The sequence below is a fragment of the Pholis gunnellus genome, assembly GCF_910591455.1.
Source record: "Pholis gunnellus genome assembly, chromosome: 10".
NCBI lineage: Eukaryota > Metazoa > Chordata > Actinopteri > Perciformes > Pholidae > Pholis > Pholis gunnellus.
The window spans coordinates 10,656,621-10,678,023 of NC_136537.1; positions in this window are offsets into that span (position 1 = coordinate 10,656,621).

The window sequence follows — 21,403 nt, forward strand, 5'->3', positions numbered from 1 at the left end:
ATTGGCTCACAGCCAGTCGGTTTGAAGGTGCAAGATAAAAAATCTTCTCTGCGAAGTTAGATCCATCAGTTCAGCCACCATAGATGGCACTGAATGCATACAGGGCTGGTGTCTTACATTAGAAATGCATGGTGCTTTTTTTTCACTCCCTACAGTCAGTTTTGCCTTAAGGGGTCTTTTGGGCTGTTTTAGTGAAAGGATTCATTTATAAGATATTCATACTTAACAGCTCTCTGGTTATATTAACTTCCATTTGAAGTTTACTTCAACTACAGAGCACAGCAGCGATACTGTGTGATAGCAGCGTCTCCGCTTGTGATTAATGAACTTGTGCTGTTTAATATGATTTTCCTGGAGAAGAGCGATTAGCTCGTGGCTGTAATGCCTTCAAGCTTTTGTCTACCGCTGTTTGCGTGCTTTTGAGCTTCGTAGCACCTGAACTTCTTACGCAGGCGGCATTGTTCTTGGCAGAGACCGTTATGGGCTTGAGGTAGAAATCTTCAGGCCCGACACAGCACAATTTGTCGCCGAAAATATTTGACACTGAGCGAGACTCTTGTTTCTCTCAGAGCTCAGTTGGCTTAGCTATAAATTGCTTTTTGTGAGACAAGACCCAAGCCCCATTACCCTCGGTGGAAAGCCGTCTCATGGAAGGAGTTGTCACCTTGAGGCCCATCTGTGCTCGCGACTGACTGACAGCGCTCCCTCTCTCCGCGTCTCTATTCCTCCCATCTCCCCTTTCCATCACGCCAGCCCCCTTGCTCCGCCGCAGTCTGTTTAGATCAAACCACTCCTGCAAGCATCTCTGATTTTCAATCAATTTCAGAAAACATCGCCGCTCACTGTTGTCTGCCTGTCCGTCAGTCTTCAGAGCACCCACTGCTGGAGGGAGTGGAAGCTGAATCCATCAGGGACGCAAAACTGGTAGCATTCTCCATTTACATACGAGTCTGAATAACAACACTCCAGGACTGCTGCCATCCCTCCTCCCCCTCAGTCCTATTTTAAGTGTACTGTATATCTAATTTGGTGGGGGGAAAAGCAACAACAGAATAGCAAAGCAAGCGATATCGGTATATATTCATGTATCACTGCTTGTGATACGAAGTTGCAGCAGTGTCCAGCTCCGCCTGCTCAGTGATCGCATCTCTCTTGCAGCCTGATTAGACGCCATGTGAAGAACACAGAGGCCCTTGATGCATTAGACAGGCCTGTTCATGCTGACCAATTAGACCAGATCGCCTGCTGGAATCACTCCGGCAGGCGATGTCGAAAGCAAACAAACAAACAAACCCCTGATGACACCTAAACACACTTTGTAATGAGCAGGTTCATGAATTGCACACGCATCTATTAATGCTCAGTGTAAAGAATAAAAACAAGTTGAAACAGAATCCACTTGTGGAGAAACGCAACACGATGTCACGCTGTGGTGGCCAATCATCATAGCAATGATAGTTTACAATGCTAACACTTGCTAATTAGCTGTAAAAACGTTCAGCTGAGGCTGATGCAAATCTTTTTTTTTAGGAATTAAGTACTGGCAGAAATGATTTTTTTTTTACCTGCTGATGGTGATCACCACAGTTGGTAGCATTCATCCTGTGCTGACCAGGAATGTCTGTGCAAATAAGCATCCATCCACTAGTTGAGATACTATTATTTTCAGTCTGGACCAAAATCGTGCATCAACTGACATACATAGCTAGAAAAGTCTATAATCCAACATTCAGATATTGGATTAGCAAGTGTTTACAATGTAGTATCATCGGTTACCCTCTCCACCTGTGTGAGAGTCTTCATGAGCGTGATAAGTAAATATACACCTGCTCACACAGGACAGCAACATCCTGCAGTGCAAATGTGTTAAATAATATCGCTCTCCTCATGCAATGTAGGCCATTTTTATATGTTGCTTTTAGATAATGTCAGAGCAGTTAGCTACTTAATCAACCAGCCTCTGTGTCACATTAATAAAGCCCCAGAGAAGTAAACAAATACGCTTTCCACTCTCATTAGGACTATTTCCGCGCTGGTAGAGCGGGAGGATGCTGCTGGGTAATGACGTGTGCATCGCAAGGTAATAAATGAAACGCGACCTAGAATCAACAAACCGCGATATATTCCGTGGACAGAACATAATAACTGAAGGGTGAATGCACATCCCAGTCTAATCAGGGTATTTGAGCAAAATCACCTTGTTTGTGTTCAGGAATGAACAAAAAGAATGGTGGTAAGGGCTGGGGATGGTGTGAGGAACAATCACCAGGAAAAACATATATGCCGTCTGAAGTCTGAAAACATGAAAGGTGTTTTGTGGTTATCATCATCATCTGATAAAAGCAGGAGAAAGCACTGTAACAACACTGGGAGAGAAGAAGAGGAATATAAGAGTACGTCCCAGCCATTTGTCAAGTTGGTGATCACGATTTCCAGTTTTATTAGAGGCTTATAACGAGAGGAAGGGGATTATGAACTGAATCCTTTGTAATTGGGCCCACTGGGGGAAAGTCTTAGAAACAAAAAAGCTTCAGAAGAAGCCAAAGTCAAGGTGATTGGACACGGAGGTGAGACAGAGGAAGAAAACATGTTTACACGATGGAGGGCAGAGTGAGCCTGCGTGTTCACATGTTGCACAAACTGTATTTCTGCCCTTGTTACCCAAGAGTATTACAGGCTCATCTTTTATTTTGTAACACGGAGGACCGTCAGTCGTCCCCTCTGCCCTTTGCGAACGCTGTTGTCTTTCATCACTGGTCCGACCATGAATGCGACGTCCTTCTCCCGGTGCGACGTCTCCGACTACCTGAACCTCTGCGCCTCCTCTAAAGTCCTGCTCCTGGTCCCGGGCTTCTGCTTGAACGTCTTCATCCTGGTGTCCCTGGTGTCCTGTCTGCTCAGCCAGCGAAGCAAGATACGGGGCAACGTGGCGATGTTCATCCTGGGAAGCACCTGCTGCAACCTCGTCAACCTGAGCCTGTGGCCCATGACCATCCACTGGAAGCAGCATGGCCGCTGGCTGCTCGGCGCCCGCTTGTGCGACGTCATGGTGGGCGCCAAACACCTGACGAGCTCCGCGTCCTTCTGCTACGTCTCCCTTATCACCTTCTCCGTGTACCTGACGGTGGTATGTGGCTGCGGGCACCTGGTTAACAGCAGGCTGTTCCTGGCCCTGCAGCTCCCGTTCCCCATCCTGCCCGGTGGGCTGAAGGAGCTGACCCTGTGGATCCTGGGCCTCCACGTGGATCACCTGGATCCCGTCAACCTCACGTGCTTCTCCTTCATCAACGACGAAGTCGTGCGGGTCCTGTTGCTGGTGAAGACCGTTGTGTTTCTGCCACTAAGCCTGTATTTCTACACTCACATTCTACACACCATCATCCAGAGCGCCAAGGTGATGCACAGGAGCCAGAAGGTCAACGTGCGCCTGACCAAAGTGTTCAGCTTCATATCTCTCATCACCTTCACAGCACATGTTCCTGGTAAGTGAATGTTGTATCACCGTCTTTTTGGGGGGTTGCTTTGACTCACTAGTTTGACATATTTTAAAGTCGGTCAGTATTCACTTGCTCGTATGTACGTTAAACGTTCCTTTCTTAATGTCCTTAATGTCCTGTCTCACACTGCTGAAACCTCATATTTGCTTTAGTAAGTCTTGAAATCATTGAAATCATTTCAGAGAAAAGTGTCAAAGACAAATTACAGCAACCAATACGTCTTTCCATGTGAGTATAGCTTTGAGTGCTGTCTTTAACTTTAACACTTTACATATTGTAAGTTTCTAATGAAAAGAGAATTAACGTTTTGAACCTACGTGAAGCCTTTACGTATTTGGAATACTATTCTGAAATTAAGTATAATAACAATGAATTTACAAGTACTCAACATGTACTGTGTACATATGAATACGGCACTGTGTACAGTACAGTGCCCATTTTGTAGGAGTTTACAGTTCCACAAATACAGCTTTTTATATGATTTAACTTGCTAAACTGATCAGTGTTGTAGGAAGTAACTAAGCGGTATGTCTAGTGATGAGATTCAGAGATTCGTACGTACACTCTATTGCCATTTGAAAAGTATAAAGGCTATTTTCTGAAACAATTAGCAACAGTTTGAGTTGAGTAATGAAAAATACAATAAAAATAAAAAAGCCATCCTTTGGCATTTGAACAACTAGGACTTTATTAAACCCACCAATGTCAAATGTACTCTTTACACAACACAATCATTTGTTTTACTTAGAGGAGTTTCATTCAAGAGATGAAAATTGATGAGTAAAGTACATATTCAATAAATACATGTTCAGTCAGGAACACTCTCGTTATAGATTTTAACCATTTATTGCAACAAATGGAATACAGTTAAACTTGGCGATAATGGCTCCGCTCTTTGAATGCTCCCCGGATTAGCCAGCAGCTACTGAGCTAAGACTGGGAGCACGAGCAATAACCCCCCCGGGTTTACAGGACAGAGGTACAGTTTTTAGAGACAGTTTTAACAAAGAGGTGGCGGCTGGGGTGGAGGAGGCGAAGCTTCGCCAGCAGTGCGGTCTGTAACAGCGTAGATGTAGAATGAATCAGTGAGGAGGAAGCCATATTTAAATAAACCTCCGTGAAGTGAGAGTGGGCTGTGATTGGTGTGTGGCCGATGGGAAGCTATGATTCAATCGGCTGGCTGTCAGCTGGTTACAGCTGGGGCATATAACTTCTGTGTCCTGCATGAACTTACGCTATAGCTTCATTTCTACCTCTCTCCGCTGGCTGGATAAAGCTAAACTGAACTATAACACATACCTTAACTTATATTTGTCTTCTTCTTTAATTATACTCTATTGAGAATGGTCATACTACAGGGTATTCATATATTTGAAAACATTTTAACCTCTTGAACCCTAGGCCTATTTTTTTATAGGACTTATAGGACTAATTTGTTTATCATAAAATATAAACATTTTAAGGCACTGAAGTATTTACTAACCATTTATACACCATCTGCACCGTATAGGTGCTGTGTTTGCACTGATGAAGCACCTGACTGTGTGTCAGGAGATGGTCAGAGACTTCCTGCTGGAACTGCCTTTACTCTCCAGCCCCATAATCCTGCTCTGTATGAACAAAGAGCTCAGGAGCCAGTGTCTGCTACTGCTGCAGCGCAACCCGACCAACCGCTACATGGGGAAAAGATCCATCAGCAAGACCGACGAGCAGCACAAGAACCTGACCACAGGAGAAACTGACGTCTGTCACCCCTAATTGATACAATTACGATGTATAAGTTTTCATGGTAAAAACAATTATTAGATGTTGTTGTCCCTCATTAACTTGCCTTGCAATGTGTCATTGAGATGTATGTTGAAGTAGAAAAGACAAATGAACAGCAAACAAATATATCAAAGAAGAAGTAAACTTTTGTTTTGTGCCATTTTTGTATGCATGTGTGTGTGTGTGTGTGTGTTCGCTGAATGTAGGCCTCACTGTAAATCCACCTCCTCTAAAGGCTCAAGGTTTAAACCAACATTACCGCCCACGTGTCACGTATCAATACGTCTTAAGTTTTATTCATTCATGATATACACCAGTTGGGTTTTTGAAGCGCTGCTCACGCCTGATCAATGGTTATGCAGTGACATCTAGTGGTGATGTACTAGACTGCATTTACTGCACTCATTTGATCATGAATACTGTATGGCCCAATCTTAATGTGTACAGACTCATAGGCCTTGAGGCTGCAAAGGATTTGAGGGTGCAGGGCTGACCCACTGTCAACTTGTTGAGTGCTTGAGGGCTCTCTCACAGACATCTTCAGCCCTTTATACACTTTCCGTAAGTCTGCATTTCTGCAAACATTGCCGGAGGGAATTTATCCCAATTCATAGCGTTGTGGCGTTAAACGCGGGGCTGCCAGGGGAAGCCTAGAGGTGTACAAATAGGTAAACAAAGAGGTCAGCACATGTGTTTAGCCTGGCGTGTTGAATTTACACAGAAGAATTCACATTTAAGATTGTACATAAAACACGTGACATCAGAGGAACGCAAGCGGAGGCTTTATTACACACTTGGTTTATTCATCGAGCAATTCTTTTAGTTATGCTTATTAGAGCTGTTGACAAAGACAAGTACAGAGATTATTTTTACAATTACCTCTCGTCTCGAGAGGCAAGAGCCTGAAATCCGTTCAAATCAGGCAGGAAAACAATTAAAAAAATGTAAAAAACCTTGGGTGTCGTCAAGGTAACATGATATGTCACTGCCAAGTGTTGTCCCATTCGCATTTATACTATTTCAAACCCTTTGCAGCCGCTCACACTCATAAGTCCCTGAGGCTTCAGCGCTGAAGGCCTTGGGGGGGGGGGGGGGGGGGGGGGGGGGGACATTGGAATTGGGCCTAAATTAAATAATTATGAAAATCCACTTAGTTAGCTCATCTTTTTGTTTTTCACCGACACCAATTTTCAATATCTACAGCAGCTGCGGCAACATAAACTTAAATTGTAACCACCTTCAGCCTCTCTTCAGAACGGACTTTATTTCCTTGAGGCTCTGAAGATGATGACATATATAGAAATGGCAGCTAAAACTAGGATCACAACAGTAAAGGTTGCTTTATACAATTCACAAAAGAACCTATATGCAGAATCCATGCTGTTAAAGTAGAATGCGATATCCCTCCGATGAGCAGGCGCACGTCTGCTGTTGAGTACTGCTTTTAGTCAGTAGGTGACGCTGTCTGCTCACGTTTGAAACCGCTGCTTACAGTAAGTCATGAATGACTGAGTAATATTCATTAATCTTCATGATGGATTCAGTGAGAAGGATGCAGCACTGGATAATGAATATGCATATTTATGTGCTTCCTCACCCATGGTTTAGATAATCCGAGCACATGCAAGTTATGCATTTCCCTGCAGCCAGTTTGCCTTCATTTCCAGGAAGCTTCTGTAGGTCACCCACAGCACGGAGCTCCCCACCACGCGACCTTTAACCCAGGTAATTTCCCAGGGGACACAAAATGGTAATTACTGCTGTTACAGACTACCCACATATTATGTTAACTAGATGAAACACAATTAACATATTACTGAAATAGTCTCATGTTTTTGCACAGTGGATAGCTGGTGTAGTGCAGCATTGCAGCATTTTCTTTTTTTCCTTTTTTTCAACACAAGCAAACTAATGTGACAAAGAGTGACGGCTCGTGTACCAGATCTTTTTTTTTTACCGTATGTGAATGTAAACGTGTTTGAGGTAATTGGGGGGTAATTAGAAAAGCCTGTTTTAATTGCAGCACTGCTCCTCATAACGCTTTGATGTTTCTTTGACCTCAAGCAAAGGCACTGTCGACACACATGGAATCCTTACCCTGCATTACCTTATATTTGAATTACTATTCAGTAGATCATTTTGCATGAAGTGTGTGTGTGTGCACATTTTTTTTAGGGGGGGGGGGGGACAATTCCCTTTCATAACAGCAGAACTACTTTACGTGAACTTCAACTTGAACACATTTCAGTGAAGACTGTTCCTTGATGAGTTTCTGTTTGCCAGCGCGCCAACGAACATAATATTACATTCATTCTAATTACTAAGACAATTTTTGTGCAATTAAATAAAATGTCTCCCCTGTAAGGCATTATATAAGATCTTTCCTTGAATCAAAGAATCATTTCAGTCTGCAGCAAGTGTCTTCAGTTGCCTAGCAACTCCAGCCCTGGTGCGGACTAATGCTGTCTGGTGTGTGGAGGTAAATCGGGGGGCAATCTGATTCCAAAATAGGTTGCATGTAGGCGGGGGTCAAACTTTGCTGATGCTCCAGGACAGTTCTCCCAATTTGGTGGTGGAAGCTTGTTGTGCTGCTTGTCTGGGGAGAAGAAAAAAAAAGGGGGGGGGGTGTAGCTCACTAGGGGAAGTGTTCTGCAATTTAAGTAAGATTAACAGACTATAGTCCAAGGACAACAAATCAGATCTAGCATCTAGTGATGGGAGAGTAACGTTTAGCTGCTGACCGTGTAAACTAAAGCTTACAAGTTCTCCCCAAATGGTGAAATTAACCATGCTTGCCACCTGAGCTGCCAAGTCCCGCAGGCAAGCTGTGGCTCTGTTCAAAGCCACGGGAATTTTGCTTTGTGGATTGCAGCCATGTCCTAACTTCGGTGGTATGTATAATTGTAGAGGTGGCTCTTACGTTCACATGTGAAATGCAAATGCCCACAGCGATTGTTCTCCTTCTCCCAGGTTCCCCGCGTCTTGTCCGTTACGCTTCGCTAAAACAATTCCACATTGCCTTCAGCGGATCGGCTTCTCTTTTCACACCGCTCCCTCTGTTGCACAGTTCATTAAAGTTTCATGCCAGATTTTTTACTTTGATAACATATGCATATTGTATGTCGCGCTGCTGAATGCAGGTAGGATCACAGGGGCCTGAAAGAAGTCCACATCCTTTATTCCCGGGCTCTGTAAAGTGTCACATGCTTCTGCTGTTTCCTTCATTTCTTTACAGATGTGTCATTGCAAGTTATGACACGCTTTGACAGCAAGAAGACACATTTCATTGTGATGTTAAAACTCATCCATCCGAACGTTCAGCCGCAATGAAAGAGCCTCGGCACGTTATCGGATATGCTATTTGAATTTCCATAGTTTGTCATGCTTCCCTTCCTATCGGGTGATGACGGGCTGCATTTCCTATGTACATGCAATCTGTGGTGTACCATCTCCGAATTTTGATGAAGAGAATAACGTATGAGGAATTCTATATTCAGACAGATGGGAAATTCATTTTTTTTCCCACACTTGCCGACCATATGTTCAGCTATTTCCGTATTGATTTCTAATCAAAGTCTCCACTGGGTGCTGGTGCTGGTTGCATCTCCCAGAAAATATTCAAGATAGTGAGTAGAGTTCAGAATAGTATTTCATTGTCATGGTCACCTGCTTGGGCTACTTAGACAAAGTCGATGACACAGAACAAATCAATTAAAAACAAACAAAAGCAGACCAAAAAAATGTAAAGTTATATGCAGTGAGGGTCGATATAAAAGTGTTTGAATGAGTTTCAGTTGTGCACAGCTCGAGACTTCCCAGTAAAGGAGAAGTAGAGCAGTGTAGAAATGATTTATAGCACCCCGAATGTTTAACAATTAGATCAAATATATTGGTGTTTACCAGCACATCTGAGGCGAGGCCTGGCAGGATAAGTAATTTGATGCCGTCGGACTCGATGGGAAAAGTCCCAGCATCTCTCCTCTCTCAGTCTCACTTTCTTTTTTTTTTCCTTTCCTAAAGCTTTCTGATGCATTTGCGCTACTCTCTTCTTGCCCTGAAAAATCACTTTGTCACATAGCGACGCATCATTTCACATGCTAAATTTTTAAAAACTGGAACTGGAAATCCTTTCTCAGCATGCAATATCCATTAGGGAGAAAATTATTCATATGATTCGCCCTGCATTATTTATCGCTTAATGAAGAGAAATATGTGCCCCTCACGCTCGCGCCATTGTTACCCACAAATACCTTATCTCTCAGGATTTCAGGTTCGTCTTTACAGGATCCCACTGCGCATCCACTGGGTAATCTAGAGTGAGAAACGACTTTTGATCACATAGTAATAGGAGTTAAAGTGCCCTCATTCCTCCATCACCTTCTGTATGGAAGATTCACTTCATGGAGGTCCCATAAATCTCCTCTCCAGAGGTTGTAGGGGTCTGCGTTGCTTTTTTTCTCCTATATGTTTGCTGTATTGTGGGATGGTGGAGAATGCCCTTTTCCTTTTTTTTGTCTTTCAGCCAGTTACACATGAATAACTAAAACCGTACCAAAACCTATGCTCACCCTCTCTCCTCTCCATCGCTCACTGATACGCTGCAGACCTCCAGCTTGAAGAGTTGAGACGCAATAAAAGAAAAATAACACGGGCAGAATGTAATTTGGAAAGACAGAAAAAATATCTCAGAGCACCATCGAATGCATTTATTCTGTAGACAGTCGTAGCCGCTGAAAATAACTGCAGAGCATCAAGCGGGTGTGCCTGTGTCAAATACAAACCGTCACAGGGTATTACAGTCAAGGTTGGCTTGACGGTGTGTTGGGTTGTGCCGCTTTCTGTCGTTGTGTGGTGCAGCGGGAGCAGATGGAGACTTTGCAGGTGGGAGAGTCGGGCTTCTGTTGTCAGTAGAAGCAGTGAGAGGAGGAACTGTGTCTGCTGCTTATATATGGTCCCTCCAGGGTTCCTACTATCACAGTATTGAAGGTGATAAATGGAACTGCAAATGTGACACTAACCAAGATCACGGTTCAATGTTTTTTTTGTTCCTCTTGTATACATTTAAACAGAATAGATCCTATTTTCACATGAGTTCTTCTTCAGTGTGTGAATCTCTTGTAAATGTCCTTTTATGTATGCAAACACAAGGCCGTATATGTTTAGAACGCATCACGGTGAGTGCAATTACGTTTGACTGCTTGCGCACATGTTTGCAAATTGAGGTAAATACCATGGACATTGTAAATGTGCAGACGCTGACCTTTTCCATAGATAAACAAAGCCACAGATGCTGCAGGGTTCTCTGCACCCCACAGCGTTTACGGGTCACAAAGAACACTAAGATCTACACACGTCGAAGCGGTAGGGCTTCTGGCGGCAGTGTGTGGTCAAACAAATAAAAGAAAAATGAATCGTTTCAACTCGGTTGCAGAATTACTTGGAAGTTAGATTTCTTTGTCAGAGTATCTACTTACATTCTATATATTTGCTGCTGTTCTTGTGTGGTTGTGATTGTGGGGCATTGCTTTACAGCTGACCTTGATTCGCCCTGTCCATTTTCTGTTTCCAGCAGCATCCTGTAGAAGCTTACCTTTGTTTACTCGTCTGCCTTGTGATTTTTCTCCTCACTTTGATAAATAATTGACATGCTCTTCTCCTTTGATATGTACTTTAATGCTTTTTTTCCCCCCCAAACCTTGTAAAAGTCTGCACTTATAGTGCTTCTCTTCCTGCTAACTTTAGAGTGCACATCGGCACAGTCACTGATTTCATGGTGGCAGCCTCTTTAATTTAATATTCACATACAGTTCAATCATTTTTTTCCCCCTTCATTTTCAGAAAGAAAGAGATTAACATTAAAACATAAATTGCATGCCTGGTGTGACACGAGTATTGTTAATCTACAAAAGCAACAGTGGCTATAAGTGCCTTACTCTCAACTTCTTTTTATACCTGGTACATTGCATTTCTGTCGGTACAAAATGCGTTTTATGTGGTTGTTTCGTAGGGTGCTGTTAAACTACATACTGCACATCTACAGCCCATAACATTTAGTGTATTGTTGACAAAAGTTATTGCCTGCTCACCGGAGCCTCATTTATTGTACGCTCCAGGCAAAAAACATTTCAAAGTGAGAAATTGTCTTTTGGAAAGGTTTTTTTCTTTTTCATTTTTTTTTTTGCTTGCTTTGGCAAATGTTGTATTTTTAATAGAATCGCTTAACCACCGCATACACTCCAAACAGTTTGAGAGCAGCCTTTGAAATGTTTAGGTTTTTGTCATTTTAAAAACCAGATAGAATCTATTATTCAATTACTATCTCACAGCGGAGTTATTCAGTGTTGCGTCGTCCATACTGTAAATACTACACGCTTAATTAGCTGTTAATTTGGCTCAAAGTATGGAAACACCTCTCCTCTTTTTATTTTTAGAGAGAGAGAGAGAGAGAGAGAGAGAGAGAGAGAACGAGAGAGAGAGAGAGAGCGAGAGAGAGCAGGCAAACATTTGAAATGAGCAAAATAGTTGAGAAAGCAGAAGTGTGAGAGACCAATGCTTCCCTCTCCACCTGTGAAACCTTGCTTACACTCATCTGGTGGCAGCACTGACAGGAGGAACCCTGCTAATTAGTTCCCTCTGTAAAGCTGTCATTACCACCAATGATAAGGGGGGGGGGGGGGGGGGGGGGGGGGTGGAGGGCCGCAGAGGAGATACGGTGCTCTAATTTGTCCTTTTGTACGAGGAGAGTTGAGAATCCATTTACAATGGTGTGAAACATTTGATTGAGTTTTACAATAATTCCTGCACACAGCACGAGGAGACTCACGTTTAAGTCCGGAGAGCGATGAACACCGTCTATTCATTCCTGTCATCTCGTGTTTAATGAGGATTATATTGCATAAAAACACAATATTGCACACTTGAGGGAATTCTGGCAAGAAACAAGAACGCCAACCCTCAGTTAAATTTGAGGAAGTATAATAAAAAAAAAAATAAAAGAACAGTTTTCTGCTGGCATCTTTTCTGCCTAATACAACTCAATGAAGACAATTTGACACAAAAGTGATTATGCATCCAGGCTAGGTAATGTGAAATAGGAGCACCAACGGGACGCAGATTCATAAACAGGCAGTGAAAAGTGATATTCTGTTGAAATGCAAATTCTTTGAGGGTTTTGTTCCAGAGGCATGCAGGGTGAAATTGGCCTTTAAACACATTGGCATACTAATGTCTTGAGGTGCCTCCACCTTCAGCCCACTCAGAATAACCATGGTGCTATAATTGACTCGTAGTTCACAATGGCAATGCATACATTTGCATCAGATAGAATTAGACATGTCTCTGCTCTGAGGTGTGTTCATGTGCCTGTGTCTGCACTACGGAGAAAGAAGAGGGACTTGATGCACCAGGCAGTTGTTGAGGATGGAAATAGGTTTGCTTTGGGGGCAGACTGTACCCGCGGCTGTTTGATTTATCCCCTTTCTTCCTGCTCCTTTTCTTTTCTTGTGAGAAAAATTGCTCCTTATTAAAGAAAATCGAACACAGAGAAAAATAAACACGTTGTCCATGAACACAGTACAGTACACACTTTCTTGAAAAGCAGAACCATTTAGACATAACACTCCTGGTCTGTCTTGTAATTCAGTGTTTTCCAGCGTTTTTTGACTCGTGACATAAAACTTCTTTCGCTCCTTCGTCATCAGTTGCGCGTGTCTACCGATTAGAGTCCAGAAGAAAGTCAAATTAAATCGTTCATTTACAATATGTTAGGCTGCTTTTTCTGCTTGCTTCTTCTGTTAGTCATCTTGCGACTGCTTAAATGTATCATCTCGGTTTGCCACCACTGCACTGATAAACTAATACCTTGACCACAAACACTGATCTCATGTGGACCATCTGGTCAAGTCAGTACCATCTTTTCAAATTTCCTCCTAAAACATACTTTTACGTGGGTTTATTTACATGTAACTTTTAGTTTCTTTTTCTTTTTTGGATGACTGACATTTATTTTACTATAAATTGTAAGGATTTTATAATCTGTTGGTTTTAATTTGCCACCTTGTGCGACGCATTGGTTTTGAGAAGTGCTCTATGAATGGAGGTTGTCGTTGTCGTCTCGTTACAACTCAGACAGAACACCGGTGGGTTATATCACTGTTTCAGTGCTGACACAGCGAGCTACTTATACCACAACATTTAGCTTGAAAAGATAGATTTTAATCAATCAAGCGTCATACAGTATGGGGTCGGCGTTGTAGTGCGCAGGCTGCAGATGCATATTTGTTTCAGTGAGTCAGCTCTACGATTGGCATTCAGTTGAACTCCCAGCAGGATTTCAGGCAATAAATATGGAAATCTGAGGATGAGAGCCAGGCTCTTGTCTAGCTGCTTTTTGCCTATTGCACAGTTTAGTCAAGTATCACTTCAGCATAAACAGACTGATAGCAAACAGTAAGATTGGAGCTTTCTCAACTGGCAACTATTTACTTCAACATGATCACTGTGCGAACATTTCACTCAGAAAAATTACCGGTTACCTCAGTTTTCTATAGTAATTCTACGTAACAGATATAATAATGTGTACAACACACGGGGAAATCATCTGTGCACAGTATATTTAGTATGTTAGTTACAGCCTGTGTAAGGGAAAGACCAACAGAGCCCTGGGCGCTTGGCACAAAAATATCCCTAAATCCCCTCTCCCACCCCTGGGCAGTGACACATGCTGTGACTAACCCCTTTCTGCGATAATGGAGTTAAGATTAGTGTACAGAAAAGCGTGTCCTAATAAATACAGTGTGGTAGTAAACACTAAACCAGTGAAAAGTGTGTCTGATGAAGACATTAGTATTAAAAGGATGCATCACCAGCTTGATTAAAACTCTTTGTTTCGACTATTGGGGTCCTGGGGAGATCTCCTGATTTTTCGAGGCTACCTGGGAAAGTGCCTGATGTGGCGCGCTGTAATCAGCCTCTGCCTGAGACCCAATCACTGCGAGAAGAGACGGTCTCAAAATACCATAAATGTGTTCTGAAAGCACAAAAAGCAGTTCAACCAAGCTGAAAATGGATGTTTAAGAGGAGAGCTGATGAAAGGGTACAATATAAAGCGGGATTAACGTGAGTTGACTGTGGAGATGAACTGTGTATATTTGTAAACCATGACAGTGCTCCAGCACCATCAAGATTCCCTGAAAGACTGAGAAGCTGAATTTTATGACTTACAGAAACAGCCTCTTATAATGCAGTTTGGAAGGGGAAAACGTGTATATATTATTCATTTCGCTATTCTGTTTAACCTTGCTATCGCAAGATAATTTAGGGTTTTTGTCGGCACCATATTTTGCATCGTGCCTTTGACCAGGGGACTGTTAATAGATCCTTAATATCTTTTAAAAGTGCGGGGTTTCTGCGTCAGTATACTCTGAGCTGTTAAACAGCCATTGTGATAAACAGGAAAACAACAAGCCTAATGTGAAAGTAATAAAGTACAAGGTTATCATCCCGTCACATTTTCAGCCCTGCGAGGATGAGAAGATTGTCGGTTAAAGTGAAAATCTAATTTTAATAGTTGTCTGGCATAATTTCACAGTGAGATAAGGATGTCATATCAATAGAGTGCTATGAGAAATTCATGCCACAGTTACTTCCCGCTCTTCACTTTCTATTTTTGATACTTGATCTGAAAAACCGAAGGTTGAGAGGTGCAGAGTAAATTGGTTGAGCTTCAGCAGGGATTACCGCGTCGATCACTGGGGTAATGTTACAATAAGGGAAATAAACAAGCTGAGAATGACTCAAAACAAAGCAGGAAGTATTTTGTAATGCCCATGTGGGAGCCGCGTAATGCTCTGCACTGGACAGCTGTTACAGATAACTGACAGAAGCACTCAGCAGAGCAGATCAGGAGATCCTGATTAATTTGTAACAGCTTCGACTAAAATACATTCTGTCAACTTTAAAGTATCCCCAAAGTTAAATTCGGCTCTGGCTTTTATTTTGTCTTATTTTTGGTAATAGACAACAATGACAACTCTTGCTACACTGGTGCAGCCAGTGGGTTTTAGAAGTCACATAATTAGTTTTGAGTAAATGGAGGCCACCTGTGTGTATCCTGAAGGTCCCACTCTAGGTGAGTGAGTGTTGTAGCAAAACCTACACAATGATGACAAAAGCAACGCTCCAAGCAACTCCACTGTAAATCCTGTTTGTTTCATTGTTGTAAGACAATAAAATATGAAAATCAAAAACATAAAAAATATGTATGTAATTCACTTTGTCTATTCAGATAGTCAGCATGAGAAAAACAAAGTGTTTTTGGAACATTAAAGCATGTAAACGTGCTCTAATAGAAACCCCAAATACAAGTATGGACCTGGAAATGAGCGTTATACGTCCCCGTTAACGCTACATTGTGCAACAGACATCTGACATGTGAATGTTCTGGAGAGGAGGACATAAAAATGATATAAAACTAGTTGAGCCAGAGTTTATTGATGAAGCCTACAGCATCTGTTAGATGTCTTCTAGAAGTTAGCTGTGCCTCCGTACCCAAAAAAGAAAGTAGCTTATTCTGTAAATGAATGGAGTCGAGAGCCAATAACGGACCAACAGTCATGTTTTCAGAGATTTCTGTTTCTGACAATGTGCCCCACAGCCTCTGTCTCTGGTCGGTCTGCACCAGCCATGTCTTGCCTTTTTTTTTTCTTCATTTTTTAAGTACGTCTGTTATCTGATTATTTTTTAGCTTCTAGGCTCACGTGGATAAAACAAGGCGCTGTGACTGCGGCCTGCTGAGGAAGAATTGGGCTTTCATACACACACAGCGTTGCACTTCGTCTTCAGGGATCCCAAATTTATTAGTGTATTTTTGACAACCCATTTGTCCAAGTCCTTTGAGAGCACCTGACCACACAGCGGTGTGAGCCGAGGGCTTTTATCTGTGATCACTAGCAATTTGGAGCTGCATTATCCTCCTCATTATGCGCCTACTTATCAAACATATTAAACCTTTCACAAAAGATATTGATTTTAATGATTTTATTACAAGCTAAAGTAAATTACGAGCTTCTGGGGAAAAGGAGTTTCACAGAATTTAAACCAGATACACCAGAGGCAACCATCCATTTTTGCTATTTATTAATAAATCGTTCTTCACAAGATTATTGCAAAAAGCCACATTTGAATAGTAGCGCATGAAAAGAAGGACACTCTTAGTAGTCCTATCAAGGCAAAGCGTGGCTCTGTTAACAATTTCAAATTGATCTCAGAAATGTTGAGTGAGGACAACAGCACAGAGAGACCCCGAGGCAGATAGATGTCGAAAAGTAAAAGGGTAACTGAAAGCCACAGGCGTCACAAGACCCAGGCACATGGCAGAACTTGAAACAATAAACTCTGTTGGTAGATTAGCAGGCTAAACTCAGCATAAACTCCCTAGAGGCCTATACATGTAACAAGTAGCATGCGGTTGTGTCCCAAACAGCGATTATGTGATCGAATAAAAGAGCGATGGTCTGAAAACAAATAGAAAAGAATAGTTTAAGATAAGTAGATCAACCTCATGGCAGTTTAATGAACTGAGATTAATGCGATTAGTTAGCCAGATAATCTTAGGTAAATCTCAAATTTTATTTCGGTGTCGCAAAAACAAAATTTGAAAGAAAGCCCACTTTAAGAAGGGTCGACCTGCATGCTGCCTGGCTAACCTGCTTCCAGTCAGGTTAGGTGGTGGGACAGAGATCGTCTTATAGGAACAGCCTGCTTTCTCTAGAAAGACTTCAGAATTTCCTCAGGACGTTTGATTTGATGAAGACACATTCTCATTAAAGTGGCAAACAGCAGAGCACTGGGCATTGTAAAAAATAAAGGATGCAAATTGCAAACTTTGCTTTCCATGATAATTCATCAGGGGTGTGATCAATGTCAGGTGAACGGCTCACTCTTACTATAAAACATGCTTCTAACAAATAGCAGGCGCCTGTGATAATTGTACTAAAGTTACTCATAGTTTCCTCTGCAGTGATTGGTTCACTGAAGAGGCAGATTGCGTTGTTCCCTCGGTGCCCTGATGTCGGACAGTAATAAAGAAGAGAACATGTTTTTGTGGATTTAAAAATATCAGTGTTCTGTTTTCTTTCCCACTAGATGTCTACTTCAGTGCTGTTTCTTTCCTTCGAGTCCAACTTGGCCACTCTCTCTTTCGAGCTGAGCTTCATTAAGCCCGACATCGCGATGCTCACAGACGGCTTCGTCTGTTGTTGTTTTTTTTCAGCTCTGAGGTCGTTTACATGAAAAGAGATTGGGGAGGGTGAAAACCACATGCAGCATTAACCGTTTGAATTATTGATCCTCTCGCGCAAACGGTTGTTGTTTCGGCAGCTGGAGAAATAATATGATTCAGCTGGGTAAGAGATTGGCACGTTAAAACAGCACAACAATAATGGTTTAAATTAATAGCACCACTGGTGCAGAAGTAGAGAGTTACTGGAGAGCGATTGCAGATCTGGGAAATATGTTTTTTCTGTAATTGTGTTTCTTCAGAAGACAATGCAAAGGGATGGACCCCTTCAGAAGACACTATCAAGGTCTTGATATTTCTTTAGAGTGCAGCTGAACTCATTCTTCATTGATATACAGTCATGGTCATCACAATGTCACCTATCTCCTTCACTGTTCTGCTGACTCTCTTGTCCTGCTGGACTGTCTTGTTTGTTTATCTTCCCCATCTCGCATCTCCTGCTTGACATTTCTTCCTTAATCTTGACTGTACAGTATTTGACAGATCTGATGTTGTTTGCTTCGTGTTCTGCTTTTCTACTCTTGTGCGCGTCCTCGTCTGTGCTGTCTGTGCTGCTATATCCCTGTAGGTTTCACGACTAGTGTTTTTAGCGTTTTTTAACACTTAGCATTTTTTTTTTTTACATCTGGCCAGATACAACTGAAAAGATTCACCATTTAGGTCTTTAGGTAACTCCAACATATTTACATTTGTATTGTTTATTAATGGACATTGTCCCTAATTACCAAGTTAAGAAATTCTAATAAATCGCATCCAAAGGTAATGAGTTTCCTGGCAGTGTGTCTTTGTTTTGTAGGATAAAAATACTTCAAAGTAAGAGCAGTTTCACACCAGTATTGCACCCTAAAAAGTTGTCTGTAGTCAGTTCGACCTGTTTTAAATGTGCTGCCCTCATGGGTATTTGTTGCAGTAATATTGCTTGACTGAACGTTAGCAGGTTATTTTTACTTACAGTTTTCTGATGCTCAGACGTGACAGTTTCCTTGATAAAGGTTGTAGATGGGGGTGTCTTTGATTGAGTGGCTATAATTTGGGCTTCATGTCCAGCAAATGTAAACTTGGGCAAACTAGCATTCAGACAGCATCCAGTATTTTCATTTTGCCATTGTGATGCTCAAGCTCACTCCCGAGGCATACATATTATTCTCCGGCATGCTTTTGAACTAACCATCCAGTTGCCTCAGGGCAGGCACAACAGTCATCTGTTTGTGACTGAGCTGACACCCTCCTTGAGAGAAAAATAGTCCTTGTGAGTATGAATGACTCGCCTGTGCCCACCTGTAAAACTGCAACAAGCCCAGCATTGCTTCTGGGACATTAAGGAGTCCACTTTTAGATACTCAATGTTCGTTTTTTTGGTTTTTGTTTGTGATGTTACAGACTGTCTTGCTGCTTTCAGACACAGTTTGTTTTATTATATATATGTCTCTAGCTAGAAAGTTCATTGAGCCTCTTGCTAAAACACAAGATGTCTTACGGCTGCATTGTTGTCAGGAGGTTTGTGTCAGTGTCCTTGCCTTCTTTATGATTTGTTTTCTACTGTGTGAGTGTTAAATGCCAGTAAGAAATGGCAGCCCTTGCTCTTCAGTTCTGACTCAACATTGGAGACTTTTCACGCAGAGCACGCTATGTATATATATATATATATACTGTATATATGATGTGTATGCTTAACGTTAAAGAGGTAAGAGTTGCTGCAGTAGTTGCACTAAATTACCTTTACTGGTCACTTATTGCTACGCATTTACTGTGGTAAATGTTTGTACAGTTCAGCACTTTAATTGTGTTTAAACAATAAAGCAATGTTGCGTTCCAACTCCTAAAATGCACTTATATTTGACTGCGTAACGAGCTCTATTTAACTTAATCTTGATAAAGAACACCTTCTAACGATAAGGGACATTTAAAAGGCTGCTGCTCAGATTCACAGCAAAAGTATAACGTCTTTGTTTATAGAGGACATTCAAAAACAGATAATGTGGACCAAAGTGCTGCACAACTTCAGTGACCAGATAAACACATAGAGGACAACTTAAACGCAAGGACAATAGAGGAACAATGCAGAAAGACAAAGCACCAATGATGCAATATTGATCTCAAATGGATTTAAAGGCCAAGGAGTGGAGATGGGTTTTCAACCAAGATTAACAAAATGTCAACAGAGGGAGCGGAGTTCTGTCTGGGGGGATAAACTCTTCCATAGTATCAAGCGGCTAATGTGGCTCTGAAATCACATATAGAGTCACATTAAAGAGACGGCTATCTCTTTTGAACTGATTCCTATATTCCCTCACCTGTCTAAGCAAGTTGTCCTTAAAGAGTTAACCATTAATGAAATGTCCCATTACTTTTCTGCTACTTTATCTATCCCAAGTAGCCGATTTGAGCATTTAAGGAACTTTTGCATCACATCTTCATTCGGTAAAGTCTTCTTCGCTCCTTTCAAGACTTTTCTTTGCAAACTCGGCTTATCTTTAATATAATTTAATATTCATATCATTAAAAGGGGAAAGTCCTAGAAAACGCAATTCTAAAAAAAGCACTAAATCCCTACAGGAGCAAACTGCCCTATAAAGAATGATGCCTTTTAATAGGGTGCTATTTGTGAGAGGCAGTGAAGTTGTGGCCCCTCAGTGAAACATGAAGAAAAGGAAGAAGCCCTTTTTTTGATGACCTGTCAAATACGGCAGTCCAGAAGAGCAGAGCAGTCGGGAGGTGTAAATCCTCAGCTCCTCTTCATGTATGATGCGTGTGCCCTTGGTTACCTAGTAACTCTCCTCTCCATCTCCCAATCGGCGCTCCCGAATACTCAGCCGGGATCGCGCCGCGCGCTCCCGCGAAGCTCGTGTTGAGCCGAAGAGTGCAGGCAAAAAGCATCAAGACGCGCCAGGACTAGGAGGAGAGCTTTCCGCTGCAACAAAAAAAAAATTAAATAAAAACAATAACGCGGGAGAAATCCGTTAAAATGAGAGGAGGATAATGAGAGACGCTGCCGCTTCACAGGAAGGTCATTCCCGACAAACATAAGCAGTGCGCAGACTATACGGATATTTGGAGTATACCCGACCGCAAGTGAACACCTCGAAACAGTGAAACCTTGGTCCCGGCTTTTTATCCTCTCAAGAGCAAGGCATGGGGGGATTTACACCTCGACAAGACAGGTGAGTCATTTCATGATACTTGACGAGCAGCTGGGGGAGAAATCTCAAGGCTGCGTGCGTGGTGAGTGAGTTCTGAGGGGGGGGGGGGGGGGGGGGGTGCAGGGTGAAACGGGCACATCGGGCTACTTGTACCACTTGTGTATTTTTCTTTCCCCGTAAAGATAACGAGTGGGTTATTTGTGGTGCTACATCGAGGCAGCGCATTACACCGGCGCGAAGCCACGTCGGCTCCATACTTCCAAAATGCATTTTTTCTTCTTTTTTTTTTTGGTGACTTGAACGGACTACCTCGAGTCTCATTAGAGGCAACATTTGGCCGCCGGATAACTGTGCGTGTCTTTTACCCACGCTGCCCAGATGTGACGTGTTGCAACGCCGCACTGCAAACGTTAATGCAGAACGTAAATATTGTGACAAATTGGTCCGAGCACTTGTTACTTGGGCATAAAGACATCTTGTGCGTGATGGAGCAGCGACGCGCAGACTCTCTCTCTCTCTCTCTCTCACACTCTCTCTCTCTCTCTCTCTCTCTCTCGTTCATTGAGCTCTCCCTTAAACGCAAATGAAATAGCCCGGTGACTTGCTTTAGGCAAATGAAATTGCGAGCTCTAAAGTTGAACGGAAATTAAACAGAAGAATTACTGAATCAAATCAACCAGGATAGATAATATTTTATTTCT